Consider the following 21,448-nt stretch of genomic DNA (forward strand, 5'->3'; position numbering starts at 1 on the left):
TTCAACTCCTAAAGTATAGTAGGTCAGAAGCAAGAATCAGTTTTCTCAACTCATCATAGATTCATAGCTTTTAGAGCTTGAAGGGATAACCCAGGACAAGGATAGTGGAAAGTCATGTGTCCTTAGATGTTTCATCTTATTTTCTCTTTCTCACATCTAGGGATGATGGCTTCGTGGCTTCCTCGGGGAAAAAATTACTTCATTGCTTTCTAGATATAGTCATTAAAACATTTTTTCTTAATACCTAATTAAATTTTCTGGCCATTTTTCCTTCTTGTTAGTTTCTCTTTTTAAAAATACCTGAAATAATTCAACTACTGCTTTTTATGATGGTCCCACAGATATTTATAGTTAACTGTCTTCCTTTATGCCTTATCTCTATGTAGATATATGTGTATTTGTGTATTACTTCCCTTTACACTATGTGAAACAAGCCTTCAAATTCTGTATTATTGACTTAAAATTCTCCCTAGTTAAGAAATTTTAAATATTAGTTAAAATAAGGACAAATTATTATATTCTGCTTGAGATATCATTAAACAGACAGATTTAGCCCTCATTAGTATATTCCAAAGAAGTGTGATTTAAATTTTGTAACATGATAAGATATCAAATCAAATATAATTTCCTCTAGTCTTTTAAAAGACTGATCTTAGATAGCAATATTTAATATAACTATTATTTTCATTTCACTGCTTGCTTTTGTGTTTACCTACTTTTTGCTATTAAACAACTTCATTGTTTCTCTATCATTGAAGAAATGCCTATATTTCTTTGGAAAGTATAGTTCTCATATGTCATTCTTTGTATTATGCAAATATGGTATTGTCATTCATCTAAAAGATAGATTACAGAATCATAGATTTAGTGCTGGGGAGTTCCTTAGCATCTAGCCCAACTCCCTCTATTTCTTTTATACAACCTAGGCAAGAGGTTCAAATAAATTAAATTACTTGCCTAAGGTCACAAAGATAGGGAGGATTTGAAGTTAGGTCCTAGGACTCCAGAATCAGTGCTCCACTGTACTATTCTGACTCCTGTGGTAAAGCATTATATGCTAGTAGTCTAATTAACCCTAGCTCAATAACACATTTAAATGAACAATCTGAGACATAAGTAAAGTAAAACAAAAAGGACTTTGCCATAAAGCACCAAACTCAGAGGGCAGCACATTTGTGGGGCATTTACTGACAGAACTGACAGTCTTTCTGCAGAACAGAAACAACGAGCTTAATTGATAAGAATAATTAGTTCAAATAGAAGGCTACCAGACAAAAGGCTTGCATGAGCTCATCCCTCACAATACCTTTAGAAAAAGTTCCCCATAGTCTTTATTTCTCTCATTAGTGTGGCATTCACACCCACCTGCAAATGAAGGTATGCTTTGTGACACTTGCCCCTGGTACAAAATGTTCATTTATGCCTCTGCTAGCAATAGCTGCCCAACATGGAATCTAAAATATTCTGCCTTACAAACATATTTTTTCCTTGTGCTCATCACTTGAACACCTCGGCATCAGAGATGCATGCAAATGAATTTGAATCACACAATTCCGTGATTTTTGACTGGTTGAAAATGATTTGAAATTATGCAACTATTAGGCTATCTCCCTAACAAAGAATCTGAATCACCTTGACTGTCAGTCTCCTCAGCAGTGCTTGAGGGTGTATAATATGCTGATCTCGTAAAAGGGAAAAAGCTCTTTAGATCATTGAAAAAGAGCACATCTATGACTAGTTTTATTTTAATCTTAACCCTGCTCCTGATGAATGCTGAGAATTATCATTCAGTAAAGCAGGGTAAAAACGTGAATTTTTTTTCCTCTGCCCCCCCCAACAATATGGTAAAATTAAATCTGTGTTTCAGGAAAATATAATAATTTAGTTAAGTCTGAGCCTGTATAATTTAAAAAGAATTTTGTACCCTTCCATGAATTTTATTTTATTTTATTTTATTCTTAGATCTGGAAGACAATTTAGAGACTATATCATCCAAATCCTTTATTTTACAAATGAAGAAACTAAGACCTAGAGATGTTAAGTGAATTACCAAATGTCACATACTTAAGTAGTCCTTGCAATATAATGCAAGCATATTGTGCACGTTGAATAAGAAATTATGAGTCTACCCACATTTTTGTTCATATATCAACATACTCACATTTTTGTTATTCCTTGTACCAAATTTATATTTATGTAGGACTTGGTCCAGGTGGTCATACTCAAGCTGTTTTCCAGAGTTCCTTTAATTGTGACCCTACCAAAGTCATTAGGAGAATTATTTTCTGCTTATTTATTTTGATTCTGAAGTCACCATGGCCAGATTTGATCACACAGTTATGCCTCAGGGTCAGAATGGTAGAAACCTTAGTAGGGCAGAACTAGTCTTCTATAAAAGCAATGGAGAAAGAAATTTCATTGGAACCCCAACAGTGTTGGTATGGAGAAGAAAACTAGTCACATCTGTGAATAAATTCCATGAGTGAGTTAGTAAGATATGCTTAGGAAATCAACAATGGTGTCCTTGGAGCAGACGTGTCTTATTAAAGAAGTTAGGATCCTGTCTCCTGTGTCCATGCCTTTTCACTCTTTATCAATCACGCCTGGGATGAATTCTCTGCTCCCTTCTGAAAATACCTAGGTGACACAGTGGTTTAAGAGCACTGGATTTAGAGTTAATGAATTTTTAGTTTAAAACCCACCTTAGACACTTACTAGATATGTGACCTTGGGCAAGTCATTTAACCTCCCTCAGTTTCCTCATTTGTAAAATGGGAAAAAAATAATGGTAACTCTTTTACAGCATTGTTGCAAGGATAAAATGAAATAATGTACAGTGCTTACCATCCTTAAAGGACTATATAAATACCACTTAAAAAACAAAAAAAAAATTCCCTGGCTCCACAAAGCTCAGTTCAAGTGCCATCTCTAATGAAGACTTTCCTTGTTCCCCCAGATCTATTTTGGATATACATATAAGCATAAATACCTACATATGAACATTTATACACACACATATGTATATATGGATGTGTGTGTGTATAAATACACTGTGTGCATAGATAGATGTATGTACACATATATCTTTATCTAGTTCTCTAGCTTTTTATCTATCTATCTCGAGTTCTCAATTATTATGTGTCACAAACATCTTCTTAAATATCTGGTGAAACTCATGGACTCTCCTATGGAAAAAAAATAAATCCATTCCAGGAGGGGAACTCTTTGACTCACACTCTATTTGTCATAAAACAAAATGAAATTTGAAGGACAAAAATGTAATTGTTATCATGGAATAAGAGAATTTCAGAGACTAAAGGGACCTCAGCAGCCATCAAGTGCAACCCATACTTGAAGAATTCCCTCATTTAGGAAAATTGTCAAGTAGGTTCAACCATTGATTTCTGAGGCCTAGATTCTGGCTTTCTTCTAAAAATATGTTGCTTTTGTTGTTGTTATTCATAATTGAAAGGAATTCTAAATTTCATTTAGAGATTAGTAAAAATAATTGTGTAATTTCTCTATCCAAATTCCTTTGCTCCCCTGAAATTAATGCCTGTACCACATTTAATATATTCACAATGTACTTAAGATAATTCATCATCTTCCCCCCACCAAAAAGAAAAATGCTTCCATCTTCAAAAGTTCCTCATTACTATCAAGGGCAACACCATTCTCTTAGTCACCTAGACTCAAAACCTCACCGTTATCCTTAACTCCTCAATTGCACTCATTCCAAAACTATTGGAACTCAGCATCTGGACCCAACTAATCCATTTCCAAAAACATGTTTCTGCCTTCATGAAGTCTCTTTGCATGCAGCTCCTTCACTCCGTTCACAATCACTATTCTAACTCAAGACCTCCTTACCTCTCAATTGTACTATTGCTAAAACCATTTAACTTATCTCTCTTTGTCAAGTTTCAACCAATTTTAATCCATCCTCCAATTATCTACCAATAGGATTTTTTTAAAGTATAGGTCTAACTATGTCACTTACCTCATTCTTAGTGAGTGCCAATGGTTCCACAACTTCTGGATAAATAAAAATACTTCTGTTTGGCATTTAAAACCCTCCATAACTTACCCCTTTCTACCTTTATAAGTATTTGTATACTTCATTATTTTTTCAACCAAAAAGCATTTATTTTCTCTCCCCTTCCCCAATGGAAAAGAAGAAATATGAAACTCTTCTTACTCTTTGCTCCCTCCATTCACTCTATAATCTGTTTACACTAGTCAACTTGCACATTCTCAAATTTGACTCTCCATTTGCTAACTCTATTCCTGTTCACTGTTTGTCTTCCATGCCTAGAATGCTCTCCCAATTTTCTCCTTCTCCTGGAATTCTTCAAAACTCAGCTCAAATTTCAATTTCTTCAGGAGGTTTTTCTCTGTCCCCCAGCTTTTAATGCTTTACCATCTGAGATAAGCTTCTGTTTACCCTTTATATATCTTGTATGTATCTAGTTATTCACATTTTGTCTCCCCTAGTGGCACACCCAGATAATATGGCACCTAGAATACATCATTTTAATAACTTTCTCCTTTACATAACAAAGTTATTTTAGTAATAACAATGGAATGGAATTAATAATAATAGAAAAGAAATGCAGATAATGACAATTTTTCTATTGAATTTGTCTATATACACATACACTTATAGTCATGCTAGTAATGAAAAAATAAATAATAGATTATTGTAAAAGAGAAAATATATTACTACTTTTAAATTACATTAGTATATTTTCTGAAAAAGGGAGGAACATCTCTACATTTTGATATGCTGAAGTAATCAATTAATGCTTCTGTTTTGAACCCTTAACTTCTCCAATTTGGTCAATTACTTTGTCAAATTCATGTTCAATAAACAGTGAGATTTGTCAATTTCTCTTTGTTTAGAGTTGAGCAAAGAAGACTTTTTTCATTAACTTGGATTTCAAAATGTTTCTTTCATTGCAAGCAATATACAAATTGGAAAAGTCTTAAACATTAACAAGTTTTTCAGTTTCATAAAAATCACATTTCACAAATGAATTTGATTAAAATTGAAATGTCTGCAAAAGGAACAATTTCAACAATTACTAAATCATGCCATTGATTTAATGTTTTATTTAAAAAAACATACTCAAATTTTAAAATATTATTCAAATTTAGTAAAATATTTCATGTATGAACTCATATATGCACTTAAAAATCTTATACTTTACAATTTTCACTGTTTTTAAATTTTAAACACCAATAAAAATTCCAAAAGGCAGCATTTGTTGTTGTTGAGTCATGACCAACTCTCTGGGACCCTGTTTGGACTTTCTTGGCAAAGAGAGTGGAATGGTTTGCTATTTCTTTCTCCAGTTGATTTTACAGATGAGGAAACTGAGGCAAACAGGTTAACATGGCATGCTCAAGACCACATAGCTATTAAGTGTCTGAGGCTAGACTTGAACTCAAGTCTTCCTGACTGCAGGCCCACACTTTATTCATTGGGCAAACCTGCTGCCCTTACATCCTTACATAGAATGATCTTACTGTAGTGACTAAAGATCTATTTCTTTATCTTTGGAATAGTTGGCTATCATTACTTATTTTGAATCTCTTCTTACAATTATTGAATATGTAGAATCACAGTGATGGGAGACAAAAATAGTTCTAGAAGACAGTCCATACAGTTTGAGCTGCTAGAATTTACTCTTAAAACAAATGACTATAGCTGAGTACCTATTGTGGGGCATATTGCAATTGTTTGGTCAATAGTCAACAAACATTTATTAAGCATCTATTGTGTACAAGACTCTTTGCTAAATGCTGGGGATACAAATAAAGGTATAAAACAGTTCCTGCTTTCAAGGAGCTCACCTTCTAATGGGAGAATGCAACACATAACGAACGAAGATTTTCAAAAAATAAGAAAAGAATGTTTTATCATTGACCTAGTTTAAACATTGCCATCACATGATAATAATCAAAAGCAAATTTCTCTAAGACAACCCCTTATTGCCAGTACCTTTGGTACAGCACAAGCATCCCCTATTAGAATGTAAACATCCTGAAGGCGGTAAAATTTTTTTTCTTTTACCTTTCTTTGCATTTTCAGTGCTTATAAGAATGCTTACCATACTAGAAATCTCTAATAAATGCTTATGGATGGGTATAGCTTATGGATAGCTTTTTGCCACCATAAATTTATCACCAAGTATCATTTCAGTGTTGAATAGGGTCTCCTGATACCCTTATGGATGATATGTTGGCAGCTACTTTATCGTATAGGTGTATTGTGTACTCAGGGCTGAAGGGCATTAATTTTATTTCTTTTGTGGTAGAATATTGGCCAGAAAGGGAAATCATATATAATATTGGCAGATATAAAAAGAAAATAGATTTGGGGGTGGTGTTGGAACAAGCTCTAACCCGTTCCAAAAACTCGCTGTAAAATTTGCACTGTGAGCTTTTACACCTTGGAAATTAGCATGCAATTCAGTGCTTGATTTATTATTTTTCTCACTTTCCAGAGGTGAGAAAGTTATAGAGAAAATATTAATAATGCAGATTAAATTTCAAGTGTCCCATATATGCATTTTCCCCCAGGGACTGGTTGTTAAACATTAATCAGCACATGCCTGTAAAATTCTATAAAACTCAGTCAGCATTCCACCTTCTACAGGAATTCTACAAGAATCTTCCTAGTTTTTGGTGTTCTCCCCATCCCCTTCAAATTGTCATTCATTGAATTAGTTCTTCTCAGCAAAACAATGACCCAAAACAATTCCAAAGGATTTATGGGAAAATACTATCCACATCCAGAGAAGAAACTGATGGACTCTGAATGCAGATCAAAGAATAATATTTTTACACTCATTATTTTTGTGTGTTTTTCCTTGTGGTCTCTTTCTTTCCTCAAAATATGATTAATATGGAAATATGTTTTATATGATCACACATATATAACCCATATCAAATTGCTTACTGTTCTAAGGAGGGGAGAGGGAAGGGAGGGAGGAAATGTGGAACTCAAATTTTGAATGTAAAACTTATCTTTACATATATTTCAGAAAAATAAAAAGCTATTGATTAAAAAAATATCATTCATATGCTCATTTGTTTGTAGTCTACATCAGTACTAACCCCCAGGTAGACTCTGTGAGGTCACAGACAGTTTTCCATTTTGTCTTAGAATCTCCTGGTACCTAACTTAGAACTTTGTTGGTGGTAGGTATTTAATAAAAGTTTTTTGGATTGGATTAGAAGAGGAAATTTGAAATAGTGATTAGAATGCTGGTCTTAGAATCTGGAAAACCAGATCTTAGATCCTGCCTCAAATACTTACTAGCTGTGTGGCCTTGAACAAATTATTTGAACTACTCTGTGCTTCTTCCTTTATATGTAAAAAAGAAATGAAGACAATAATAGTTTTTTTTTGAAATTATTTATTTATTAAATATTTTTAGCATTCAGCATTGATTTCCAGAAGGGTTTGAATTACAGATTTTCTGCCCATTTCTACTCTCCTCCCCACTCCAAGATGGCACTATTCCCCAGTCAGCCCTCCCTTCTGTCACCCAAGTATACTCCATACCCTTTTCCCTTACATACTTGTAAGTCAAGATAGATTTCTATGCCCCATTGCTTGTATACCTTATTCCCTAGTTGCATGCAAAAACTTTTTTTTGAACATCTGCTTTTAAAACTTTGAGTTTCGAATTCTCACCCCTCTTCCCTTTCCCACCCACCCTCCCTAAGAAGGCAAGAAATTCAACATAGGCCACATGTGCATCATTATGCAAAACCCTTCCACAATACTCATGTTGTAAAAGACTATGTTTTGCTCCTTCCTATCCTATCCCCCTTTATTTGATTTTCTCCCTTGAACCTGTCAAAAGTGTTTGCTTTTGATTACCTCCTCTCCATATCTGCCCTCCCTTCTATTGTCCACCCTTTTTATTCCTTCCTCCTTCTTTCCTGTGGGATAAGATGCCCAACTGAGTGTGTATGTTATTCTATCCTCAGGTCAAATCCGATGAGAACAAGATTCACTCATTCCCCTCAACTGCCACCTCTTCCCTTCCAGCAAACTCCTTTTTCTTGCCACTTTTATGTGAGATATTTTACACCATTCTATCTCTCCCTTTCTCCCTCTCTCATACATTGATTTGATATTATTGTTTTAGATATCATCCCTTCATATTCAACTCACCCTGTGCCTTACATATATATATATATATATATGTATGTATGTATGTATGTATGTATGTATGTATGTATGTATTTATATGCCCTTCAGCTACCATACAACTGAGGTCTCTTGAATTACACACATCATCTTTCCATGTAGGAATGTAAACAAAATAGTTCAACTTTAGTAAGTCCCTTATGATTTCTCTTTCTTGTTTACCTTTTCATGCTTCCCTTGATTCTTGTATTTGAAAGTCAAATTTTCTATTCAGCTCTGGTCTTTTCACTGAGAAAGCTTGAAAGTCCTCTTTTTTATTGAAAATCCATATTTTGCCTTGGAGCGTGATACTCAGTTTTGCTGGGTAGATGATTTTTGGTTTTAATCCTAGCTCCATTCACTTCTGGAATATCATATTCCAAGCCCTTCGATCCCTTAATGTAGAAGCTGCTAGATCTTCTGTTACCTGATTGTGTTTCTACAGTACTCCAATTGTTTCTTTCTGGCTGCTTGTGGTATTTTCCCTTTGATCTGGGAGCTCTGGAATTTGGTGACAATGTTCCTAGGAGTTTTGTTTTGGGGATCTTTTTCTGGGGGCAATGGGTGGATTCTTTCAATCTCTATTTTACCCTTTGGCTCTAGAATATCAGGGAAGTTTTCCTTGATAATTTCTTGAAAGATGATATCTGCACTCTTTTTGATCATGACTTTCAGGTAGTCCAATAATTTTTAAATTTCCTCTCCTGGATCTATTCTCCAGGTCAGTGGTTTTTCTGATGAGGTATTTCACATTGTCTTCCATTTTTTCATTCCTTTGATTCTGTTTTATAATATCTTGATTTCTCCTAAAGTCACTAGCTTCCTCTTGCTCCAATCTAATTTTTAGCGTAGCATTTTCTTCAGTGGTCTTTTGGACCTCCTTTCCCATTTGGCTAATTCTGCCTTTCAAGGCATTCTTCTCCTCATTGGCTTTTTGGAGCTCTTTCGACATTTGAGTTAGTCTAATGTTTAAGGTGTTGTTTTTTTTCAATATTTTTTGGGCCTCCTTTAGCAAGTCATTGACTTGTTTTTCATGGTTTTCTCCCATCAGTCTCATTTCTCTTCCCAATTTTTCCTCTACTTCTCTAACTTTCTTTTCCAAATCCTTTTTGAGCTCTTCCATGGCCTGAGACCAGTTCATGTTTTTTCCTGGAGGCTTTTGATGTAGGCTCTTTGACTTTGTTGGAAGATTATTTTACCCCACCTTTTTGCTGATACTGCTATTCCAGGATTTGTTTTGTGTCACTATATTATGGTAGTTTGAAGGTGAATATGGGAGAGTTATGGTGATTTACTGCTTGCTCCATCATCTTGGCTCCTGAAAGTCACAACTCTTTTTTTCCCCTTCATTTCTGGAAACAATCCCTCCTCCACTCTGACTACTCACCTTCATGAATAACTTTACATTCCACCTAAAATCATAGCTTTTACAAGAATCCTTCAACCAATACCTCTTGATTCCAGTGCCTTCTTTCTGTTAATTATCTATTATATGCTATTTGTCCCTTCTTTTCTATGTACTTGTTTATATGTTGTCTCCCCCATTAGATTTTCACTTCCTCCAGGGCAGGGGTTATCTTTGGCTTTTTTTTTGTATCCCCAGTGGTTAGCTTAGTGCCTTGCAAAAAACAGATGCTTAATGAATGTGTATTGGTTGATTCATTTATTCATTTAATCTAATGGAGCTCTGGTGGGGAAGTAAAGCTTTTGCCTGAAATGAGCATGTTAATATTTACAGTAATATTTCTATTCAGGTGAATCTCTTGTCAATGCAGTGAAATCAAAGAAAATTCTTTTTTAGAGACTTTCCTAGAAAGAATAAGAAGATGTTGTATGTTTTTTAGTTTTGTTTTATTATTAATTTTTTTATCAGTTACAATTCCAAATGTCACCTATTTTGCCTTACTTAATTTTGAGCTTTACCTAGAATTAATTCTTAATGAACAATTCCTGATGTCAACTATGAACATCATCAAAGAGCATGGGCTATTTTACTTGCTTTTTCTAAGTTAGATGATTGGTTGAATGGACAGATTTTTTATGAACTCATTTGGCCAACTCAGTTTAAAAAATGGAGTAGATTTCTTAAAGGGCAGCTAATTGATGCAGTGGATAGATTACCTGACCTGGAATCAAGAAGACCTGAGTTACATTTAGCCTTAGATACTTACTAGCTTTGAGACCCTGATTAAATCATTTAACAATGTTTGCCTCAATTTCTTCGACTGTAAAATAAATTAGAGAAGGAAATGGCCCCCAGTATTTTTGCCAGGAAAACTCCAAATGGGGTCACAAAAGTTGGACATGAATAAAAAATGACTGAACCACAATAATAAAAACATCTTTCTTAAGTAAATAGAACCTCTGTTGTCAGAGGTAGATATGAGGAAATAGCAACATTCATAGTTCTTTAAAATTATATTAAAAATAAAGTGAAAAATGGTTACTGAAAAGGGGCGATCAAATTAGGGGAAAGGAGAATAGGGGAAAGAGAATAGCAGAGTACAGGAGAAAAGAAGACGGGACAGGACAGGACATACTAGTAGCATACTAGTATGAAATATACCCTTTAGCTTTGGCTATATTTTTAACAAATCTTTTCCACACAAGATCATTTTTATGCCCTTGAATTCTGTCAAGAATATACAAAGCTTGTGATATTTATATCACAGTTAAAAAATAAAAATGACCTACTAATTTTTTCCTTTGAAATTTCTCTTATTCAGAGTCTTCACACCTTTTTTGTTACTCTTCACTTTGCATTGAGCATGACACCAATTAATGCACATCAAGGCCATTTTCTTTTTACAGGTTTTTGAAGTATCCCCCCCCAAAAAAATCTAGCTTGCAAGTGCTTTTACTAGCAATCGGTGATTAGCCTACTTGTGCAAAAGCTAATCGTGTCAACCCTTCTAGTCTTTAGCTAGAAATCAGTAGCATAAAAGCATATTACTAGTTTAAGAAATGTAACTTTATAATTATAGAAATCACTTAGCTTCTAGTTACAACTCTATCATTAATCAGTCATACAGCAATAGAAAGATCATTCCAGCCAACCTCTTCATTATTTAGATATCAAAACCAAGGTCCAGAGAGGTGAAATAATTTACTTGATGTCAGGTTACATAGTCAATTACTGGTAATGCCTAAAATGAAATAATAATTACATTGCACTTTGAAAGTTAAAAACACAATACATATGTAAATACTTTTAAAGGAAACTTTTTAATCATTCTTTAAGATTTTATGAGCTTTGATAGTCTACCCCTTCACTATATTATGCCTCTCTGATTGGAGGATGTTGTGATGAGTTGCAAAGCTTTACTGGAGAACAAAGTTCAGCCTTGATATCTCTTCACTTTTCACATAGCTGTACTACTTTGGGACTTCTTTGACCGAGTTAAACTTTTGCCAAAGAAGATAAAGGATTTTATGGAAATCAAAACAAACATCATTTTGTCAGCACTTAGTGTATTCTTTTTCACAATTTGATATCTTGATGAACTCCTTGGAGTTTCCATGTATGCCTATCAAAAGTTGGTTTTATCCTATCCTGTCTTATGGGACTGACTTCCTGATGGAATATCTTATATATTTCATAAATATCTACTTAGTTGATCAAGGCAAATGTGTTACTTCAGGAATTAAAGGAACATTGGATAACTTCTTCAATTAAAATGTGCCAACCACTGGAATTTTTGTATTCTGACAGGGGCAAAGTTCTATGGTATAACATACCAACTCCTTAAAAATTAACATTAAGAATTAACATGGAATGCCCCTGCCCTAATTCATCAGATTTTTATAACTTTGTCCAGTCTTATTTCTGATAAATTTAGTCTGGAAAATGTAGCTTTGGGCCCTGCAAAATAAAGAATCCATGTAAAACTCATTTCTTCTTTTTCCCATTTTTGTTTGGGTTCTACTTTAGCCATTTCACAGTCTATAAATTGTATAGACTTTAGACCAAAAAAGTCACATTGCAATCCCCAAAGTATCAATAGCCTGGCTTGGTTGAGATATATATCCCTTTGGTCAAGACCGCTGTTCAATACTAACCCTCATCATCCTCCATAACATAAGAACTATCTGGACATGGTTTAGGAAGATAAGTTACTCATTTATACTTAATGGGATTATGTGATTCATTTAATACTGTGTACCTCTCTCTCTCTCTCTCTCTCTCTCTCTCTCTCTCTCTCTCTCTATATATATATATATATATATATATATATATATTTGGAGGGGGGAAGGCAGAGCAATTGGGGACTAAGTGACTTGCCCAAGGTCATACAGCTAGTAAGTGTGTCAGGTGTCTGAGGCCAAATTTGAACTCATCCTTCTGACTCCAGGACCAGTGCTCTACTCACTGTGCCACCTAACTTACCCTAACGTTAATTTATATTGAACTTATTGACTAATTAGAGATAATAATTCTGCAAAAGAACCAGCAGAATGGACTCATCCCCAACAAGAATCCTGATAATATTTGTTAAGAAATTATATTGTATTAAGGTAGAACCAGGTGGCAGAGTAAGAACAGGGACCTGCTTAAGCTCTCCCCCAAACCTCTCAAAATACCGGTAAAAATGACTCTAAACAAATTCTGGAGCAGCAGAAGCCACAAAATGACAGACTGAAGCAAATTTCCAGCCCAAGACAATCAGGGAGGTCATCAGGAAGGGTCTGTCACACCAGGCTAGGAACAAAGCGAAATCCAACATGCCATGCTGGCACAGATGAGGCTAGAGCAGGCCTTAGGGGACTGAGTCACTGACAGCTACAATGGTTTCCAGACTTCTCAATCCACAAACACCAAAGACAGCTTTGAAAGTCAGTGGGAAAGGTCTCTCAGCTGGGTAGGAGAGGAACTTGGTCTAGCCCCAGCCTAAGCCCCAGCCCCAGGGTGGTGGGAGACACTGGCCCTGCTATAGCTGCTTCTGGAGCTCTTGGCCTACAGATGGTGGGGGAATCAAGCTGGTGATCTGGATAATAGTCCTGGGTGGCAGTCCTTGGGTGAAGAGTGCTAGCATGGTGGAGCTCATGGTGACAAGGGAGAGGGAATCCTCCTCACAGTTCCAGGACAGAGAAGAGTGCCTGTGGTTGCTCACAGATCACAGCACAGGACAGGAGAGGAGCAAACACATCTCCTTTGATCATGCTACTTTGGAAAACTGAGAGTTTACAGATCCCTAGAAATATATCTGAAAACAACTACATAAAACCCCCTGAAGCTTAGGGCAGTACACTCTCCACCTAACAAAGAGCTCAAAAAATCAAGTAATTGGCTGGGAAAATGAGCAAATGGGAAAAATCAGATTACAGAATCTTACTTTCTTGTTGAAAAGGTATTTACTTACATCCTTGGTGACAAGGAAGATCAAAACATACAACCAGAAGAAGACAACAAAATCAAAGCTCCTGCATCCAAAGCCTCCTAGAAAAAAAATATGAATTGGTTTCAGGTCATGGAAGAGCTCAAAAATTATTTTGAAAATCAACTAAGAGAAGTAAAGGCAAAAATGGGAAGAGAAACGAGAGTGATGCAAGAAAAGCATGAAAAACGATTCAACAGCTTGCTAGAGGAGACCCCCCAAAAAGCTGAAGAAAATAACACGTTTAAAATTAGACTAACCCAAATGGCAAAAGAATTCCAAAAAGCCAATTAAGATAAGAATGCCATAAAAATCAAAATTGACCAAATGGAAAAGGAGGTCCAAAAGCTCACTGAAGAAAACAATTCCTTAAAAATTGGAATGGAGCAAACGGAAGCTAAGGACTTTATGAGAAATCAAAAAATTATAAAACAAAACCAAAAGAATGAAAATATAGAGCACAATGTGAAATATCTCATTGGAAAAACAACTGACCTGGAAAATAGATCAAGGAGAGATAATTTAAAACTTATTGGACTACCTGAAAGCCATGACCAAAAAATGATCCTACACATCATCTTTCAAGAAATTATCATGGAGAATAGCCCTGATATTTTGGAAGCAAAGGGTAAAAAAGAAATTAAAAGAATCCATTGATCACCTCCTGAAAGATATCCCAAAAGGAAAACTCTTAGGAATATTATAGCCAAATTCCAGAGTTCCCAGATCAAGCAGAAACTATTACAAGCAACTAGAAAGAAACAATTCAAGTATTGGGGAAACACAATCAAGATAACACAAGATTTAGCAGCTTCTACACTAAGGGATCAAAGGGCTTGGAATATGATATTCCAGAGGTCAATGGAGCTAGGATTAAAACTAAGAATCAGTTACCCAGTAAAGCATAGTATAACGCTTTAGGGGAAAAATGGATTTTCAACGAAATAGAGGAGTTCCAAGCATTCTTCTCAAAAAGATCCAAGCTGAATAGAAAATTTGACTTTCAAATACAAAAATCAAGAGAAGCATGAAACGGTAAACAGGAAAGAGAAACCATAAGGGACCTATTAAAGTTTAAATGTTTACATTCTTACATGGAAATACGATATTTGAAACTCATGAGACCTTTCTATTATTAGGGTAGATGATAGATAGATAGATAGATAGATAGATAGATAGATAGATAGACATAGATTTTATATATAGATATAGATAGATAGTTATGGTTATATTGACAGAGGACACAGGGTGAGCTGAATATGAAGGGATGATACCTAAAAAATTAAATTAAGTGTTGAGAGGAATGTATTGGGAGAAAGAGAAAGGGAGAAGCATAATGTAGTAGATCATCTCACATAAAAGAAGCAAGAAATAGCTTTTATGATGGAGGGGAAGAAAGGGAAGGTGAGAGGGAAAAATTGAGCCTTACTCTCAAAGGATTTGGCTTAAGGAGGAATAACATACACACCTAATTGGGCATAGAAATCTATCTTACCCTACAAGAAATTGGGGAGGCGGGGTGTAGGGGATAAGAAAGGGGGGATAATAGAAGGGACAGAAGATTGGGGGAAGGGGTAATCAGAAGTAAACACTTGGACGGACAAGTCAAAGGAGAGAATAGAATAAATGGAAGGTGGGACAGGATAGAGGGAAATATAGTTAGTCTTTCACATCATGACTGTTATGGAAGTGTTTTGCATGACTACACATACATAAGCTATACTAAATTGCTTGCCATCTCAATGATAGTGGGTGGGGAGGGAGGAAAGGAAGACAATATGGAACTCAAAGCTTTAAAAATGAATGTTAAAGAATGTTTTTAAATGCAACTGGGAAATAACATATAGAGTCAATGGGATATAGAAATCTATCTTACCCTACAGGAAAATAGAAAGGAAGCAGCTAAGAGAAGATGGGGGGAGTGATAGAAAGGAGAGCAGATTGGAGGAAGGGGTAATCAGAATGCAAGCTATCCTGGGGTGAGGGGAGGGGAGAGATGGGGAGAAAATTTTGAATTCAAATTCTTGTTGAAGTGAGTGTTGAAAACTGAAAATAAATAAATTTAATTTAAAAAGAAGTATATTGGATCTTGTCTGTACCAAGACAATTTTGCCATAAATGACTTCGCAGGTTTTGTAGTCCCTAACATTAATATTTAACAATGAGTCATAATGTTTTTGTCCAAATTTTATGTGGTTACAGCCTACAATAAGATCCAAATGAAGACAAATATTGAATGAAGTAAGGTCTTCAAGACCTAGCGCAGTTTATTAAAAAAAAAATGAGGTTCATAAATTTAGTATTTCAAAACCTGCATATTCTTTCTAGCATCCTTATTTTCTCCAGAGGCCTTGTCCAATAATCCCAATTAGTTTAGGTCCTTTTGTAAGCTTGTTTCACTAGCCTATTTATAAAGTTGGAATAGCTTTTCATATGAAATTTTCTGGGCTAAGAAAGAGTTCATACAGGTCCATGAAAGGTGGAAGTCATACTTTAATGGAGCTCTCTTCTATCAGTAAAGATTTGCATTGGGTACTCGGTTTTCTTAGAAATTATCAAAACTTCATATGCCTATAGATAGCTTTAATTTCTTCCTCTGAAAACTGCCTGTTCATATCCTTTGACCATTTCTCAATTGGGGAAAAAATGCTCTAAATCACTACTGATTAGAGAAATGCAAATCAAAACAACTCTCAGATACCACATCTCTCCTGTCAGATTGGCTAAAATAACAAAACAGGAAAATGATAAATATTGGAGAGGATGTGGGAAAATTGGAACATTGTTACATTGCTGGTGGAATTGTGAGATGATCCAGCCATTTTGGAGAGTAACTTGGAACTACGCCCAAAGGGCCACAGGAATTTTCATACCCTTTGACCCAGCAATACCACTTCTAGGGTTGTATCCCAAATAAATCACACAAGCGGGAAAAGGACCCATGTGTACAAAAATATTTATAGCGGCTCTTTTTGTGGTAGCCAAGAATTGGAAATCAAAGGGATGCCCATCAATTGGGGAATGGCTGAACAAGCTGTGGTATATGAAGGTAATGGAATACTATTGTGCCATAAGAAATGGGGATGATACGAACTTCATAACAACCTGGAAAAACCTACATGACAATGCTGAGTGAATGGAGCAGAGCCAGGAGAACATTGTACACAACCACAGATATATGGATTCTGTGAGGACCAACCCTGACAGACTTCGCTCTTCTCAGCAACACAAGGTGCAAGGACAGCTCCAAAGGACTCACGATGGAGAATGCTATCTACATCCAGAGAAAGAACTATGAAGTTTGAATGCAGATTGAGGAACACTTCATGCTTGCCTTTTTTTCTTTTCTTTTGTTTTTGTTTCTGGGTTTTTTTTTTTTTGGTTCTGTTTCTTCTTTATCATGATTCATTCCATTGGTCATAATTGTTCTCCCCAACTGGACTAGTGTATAAATTAATTCAATGCAAAGTTATACATGGTAGTTATATGAGATTCCATGCTGTCTTGGGGAGGGAGGGTGGAGGGAGGTGAGAAAATCTGGAACTCAAAATTATGTAGAACCATGTGTTGTAAACAAATAAAAAAAAAGAAATGATCAAAACTTCACCCATACTTTTTATAGTTTGATGACACATATCACCTATATGATGATCATCAAGATGACTAGATTTCCCTGACACTCACTATGGACTTCTATTAAGGTAACATAGTTCACTCAAATTTGGGGGCAGTGGGAAACTAGATTATTATTATATGAAGTATGCTTTCCATCCTTTGTTTTAAGTGTATTAACTCCATTGTGAGTACAATCCGTACCAAGATTTGTTAGTAGCCAAAATTAAAGAAAAAAAGAATGATGATCATCACACTGTGTTAAGGCGTAGAGAATTAAGTATATTTAGCCTGTCACAATATTCATAATGATGTACCTGGCCATAAACTGTTAAATAGAAAGATAGGTCTCTTTATCATTACTCAGATTATGACATATCAATTTTAATCTTCCTAATCCCATCTTCTACTAGTAGCACAATAATTCTGCCAGTCTATATTTTGAATATAGTACCAAATCAGACCTTAATCTAATTCTTTTGAGAAATGATATTATGAGCAGTCTAAACATTGCAGTGTTTAAGAAGCAGAAAATTTTAGAATTTGAAAAACTATTAATACTTGCCTAATGTAATCATCATTTTACAGAAGAATAAGTTGAACTTCAGAGTAATTAAATAATTTGTCCAATTCCCCAGTTATTTGAATATCCCACTTACTGTACTTTTTAAAACTCCATTCTGCTATCTTTTTCTATTTCAAATAAAGTATTAAATGATGCCTTGAAATGTTTTTGTAATAATATTAAAAAACTAAATCTTTTTAATATTTTTAATTATAATATCAAAAAACCTGAACCAGGCTAATAAAAACTTGTATTTATTTTACACTGCACTTTCCTTACAACATTTAGTGGTACATACAAGTTCAATACTATGCCCATTTTGCAGATGCAGAACCTAACTTATGAAATGAGATAATATATGCAAAGTGATTTGGAAAGAATAAAGCATTCAAAAAGTGTTGGCCATATTATTCTACATCTAGAAGTTTCTTTTTTATTGATTTGCATTCTTTCCCTGCATAAATGCTACTTTCTTAAAAAAGAGAGAAAGAGAGGATGGGTAAGGAAATTGTATTCACTCTGATTAATTCTTTACCTTTGTAAAATGCATCACTATCAAGCTCTGATCTGCTTTTTAACAATGTCCTTCACATTTTGCCTATCATGAAGACTTAGCTGAGTAATTCTGAATCATGGGCTTTACCTATGTGATCATATTTTCCTTTCTTATCAGTCCTGTCACATGAATGCAATTCTCTCACATAATCTCTCTCTCTTTTTTTTCAGCTGATTGAAACTTACACTTTATATTTGAGCACCAGCAGCTTTCCTGTCAGAGCGTCCTTTACTTCAGCAACTGTATTATTTATCATCTATCAAATTTTGAATTTTCTTTTTTTTTCTTTGTTACTAGATGATTACATCGATCAAGATTTCTTATTAAAGGTACTGTCTTGGTTACTACCAATTTAATGAATGTTGACAATAATGAGTTATTTATGTTATAAAAATTATGCTGTATTTCATGACCAGGGAAGAGATTTAGGATCTTGGATGTAATATGCTGAATAATAGAGCAGATTCTGTTTTTCTCATACATGATGTTAAGGAGTATAAATTTATAATAATCAGAACTACAGCTTAGAGGAAAAAAAAATGAATGTTTCTTATTTAAATGTAAATGGATTTAAATTGTTTTGTAGCCAAGGAATTATAAGGTGTCATCTATTTACTTTATTGGATTGTTTGTTTTTCTTAAATATAATAGTGACTTTATTTTTCTTCTATAATTCAGTTTTTAGAAATTTTGTATACAAACAAGACTTCTATCTTTTCTACCTATTTTTTACCTTGACATATCTTGCCAAGGACGTGAAGAAAGCAAGGGGGCAGATGAGAGAAAAGAAAAATACTCATTCTTACTGGAGGCTTTCAGCTGCTTTCGTTCCCTGCTCCTTGGATTATAAGAAAGAAGGCATCTGTGCTTCCCTCAGAATCACAAGGTTGCTAAAACAATTTCAAAGAAAAAATTACTATAAAAATTAGTCAATTCTCAGTGTAGAACTTAACTTTGTTCACAATCTAGCCCTTTACTACTTTTCCAATCTTCTCACATTTACTCCCCCTCTGCATTTTTTACAACCCAACTATCCTGGCCTCCAATATGTTTCACTTGCTCCTCTGGTATGAAACTCCATTTTCTGATATTGTGAAATAGCAGCAATTATGTCCAATGCCTGGGATGTTCTTTGTCTCCTCATCTCTGACTAGTAGCTTTCTTGGCTTCATTCAAGAGTCATTTCAAAATCTACCTTCTATCAGAGACCTTCCCTGTTCCTGTTAGTCAATCTGAGATTGCCTCTCTCTCTCTCTCTTTCTCTCTCTCTCTCTCTCTCTCTCTCTCTCTCTCTCTCTCTCTCCTCTCTCTCATTTCTCTCTGTATATATATATATATATATATATATATATATATATATATATATATATATATATATATATATAAATAAAGGTTCCTTGAAAGCAAAGATTGTGTATAGGTGTTCCTATATATTCTGAGTGTGGATTGTAATGTTTGGTACATAGTAAACCCTTAATAAACATTCATTAACTTAATGATTAACTGATTAGACCAGCAAGTTATCAAAGACATTGTGACGTAGTTCAGAGGATAGAGAAGTGGGTCTGAAGTGAGGAAGATTGGGATTAAAATCCAGTCTCAGAAATGTTTTAGCTGCAGGAGCCAAGACAGCAGAGTAAGCAGTAAATTGCTTTCTTTTTCCCATTCTTATCCACAAATACCCATAAAACAGCACCCAGAACAGATCTTAAAAAAGCAAATGCAGCAGAAACATGGGGTTGATCAGTCTTTTGATCCAGAAGACTCAGTGGATTGGCAAATAAGGCCCCTGTCACTCATAAAAGGGGCATGCAGTCAATGACAGGAAGTGTCCCAACTAGCTGGTGGCAGACTCCACCTCAACAAGCCAGGAGGAGATCCTGAGCCCTAACGCAGGTGAGCAGGCAAACACCAACAATAGGACCTAACCCACATGCTATAGCACAACCAGAAAAACTGGCAGACTCCAGCTTGGAGGACTACCACATGCACAGCCCCCAGTGGGCAGGAATTTTCCAGCAGCAGAACTTCCTGTGTTTCAGCTGAGTCTTTGGGAAATGCCGAAAAACTCCACTCGGCCTCTGAACAGACAAGACACCACCACTAGGACCCCAGCTTAGCACCAGATAAACCACCAGACACCTACAGCCTCCAGCACCAACTAGTGACCAGGCACCTGAATCCCAGAAAAAGAAGTTTGGGGTAGTGCACCCTGTACCCCAGCAGGAGAGCTCAACTTTAAAAGCCATGAAAAAGACCCCCCCAAATGAGAAAAATGCAAAAAAGAACACTGACCATAGAGAATTATTAAGGTAACAGGGAAGATTAAAACACCAAATTGCAAGAGTTCCAAAACTTCAAAGGGGAATATAAACTTGTCTCAAGCCCAAAATGCCTCTCAGAAGAGCTCAAGAAGGATTTTAAAAGCCAGATAAGAGAAGTAGAAGAAAAATAGGGAAAAGAAATAGGTATACAAGATAGAGTCAACAGCTTGGAAAAGAAAGGACAAAAATTGAACGTAGGAAACAAATCCTTAAAAAATACAATTGGTAAAATGGAAAAAAAATCCACTGAAGAAAACAACTTCTTAAAAAGTAGATTTGACCAAATGGACAAAGGAGATACAAAAACTAGCTGAAGAGAAGAACTCCTTAAGAGGTAGAATTTTCCAAATGGAAAAGGAAGTACAAAAGGTAACTGAACAAAACAATTCATTAAAAACTAGAATTGGGTAAGTGGAAGCTAATGATGCTATGACAAATCATGAATCAAACAAAATCAAAAGAATGAAAAAATTAGAAGAAATTGAAAAATACCTCTATAAAAATGAATAAACAAAAATGACCTGGAAAATAGATCCAGGAGAGATTCAGTTGAGCTGATGCTTGTCCCCTCCCTTTTTTCCAATCCACAAGGAAGTAGGAGGGGAGAAGAAAAAAGAAAAGGGGCATGGGGGCTGATAGAAGTGAAGCAAATTCAGGGAGGCAATGGTCAAGCAAGGAGGAAAAGGGAGAAATGAGAGAGAAAAACATAAACAGAGGGGGAAATAGGATGGTGAGAAAGACAGTTAGTAATTGTAACTGTGAATGTAAATGGGATGAACTCTCCAATAAAATGGAAGTGGATGTCAGAGT

This window comes from Trichosurus vulpecula, chromosome 1 (genome assembly GCF_011100635.1).
Source record: "Trichosurus vulpecula isolate mTriVul1 chromosome 1, mTriVul1.pri, whole genome shotgun sequence".
Lineage (NCBI taxonomy): Eukaryota > Metazoa > Chordata > Mammalia > Diprotodontia > Phalangeridae > Trichosurus > Trichosurus vulpecula.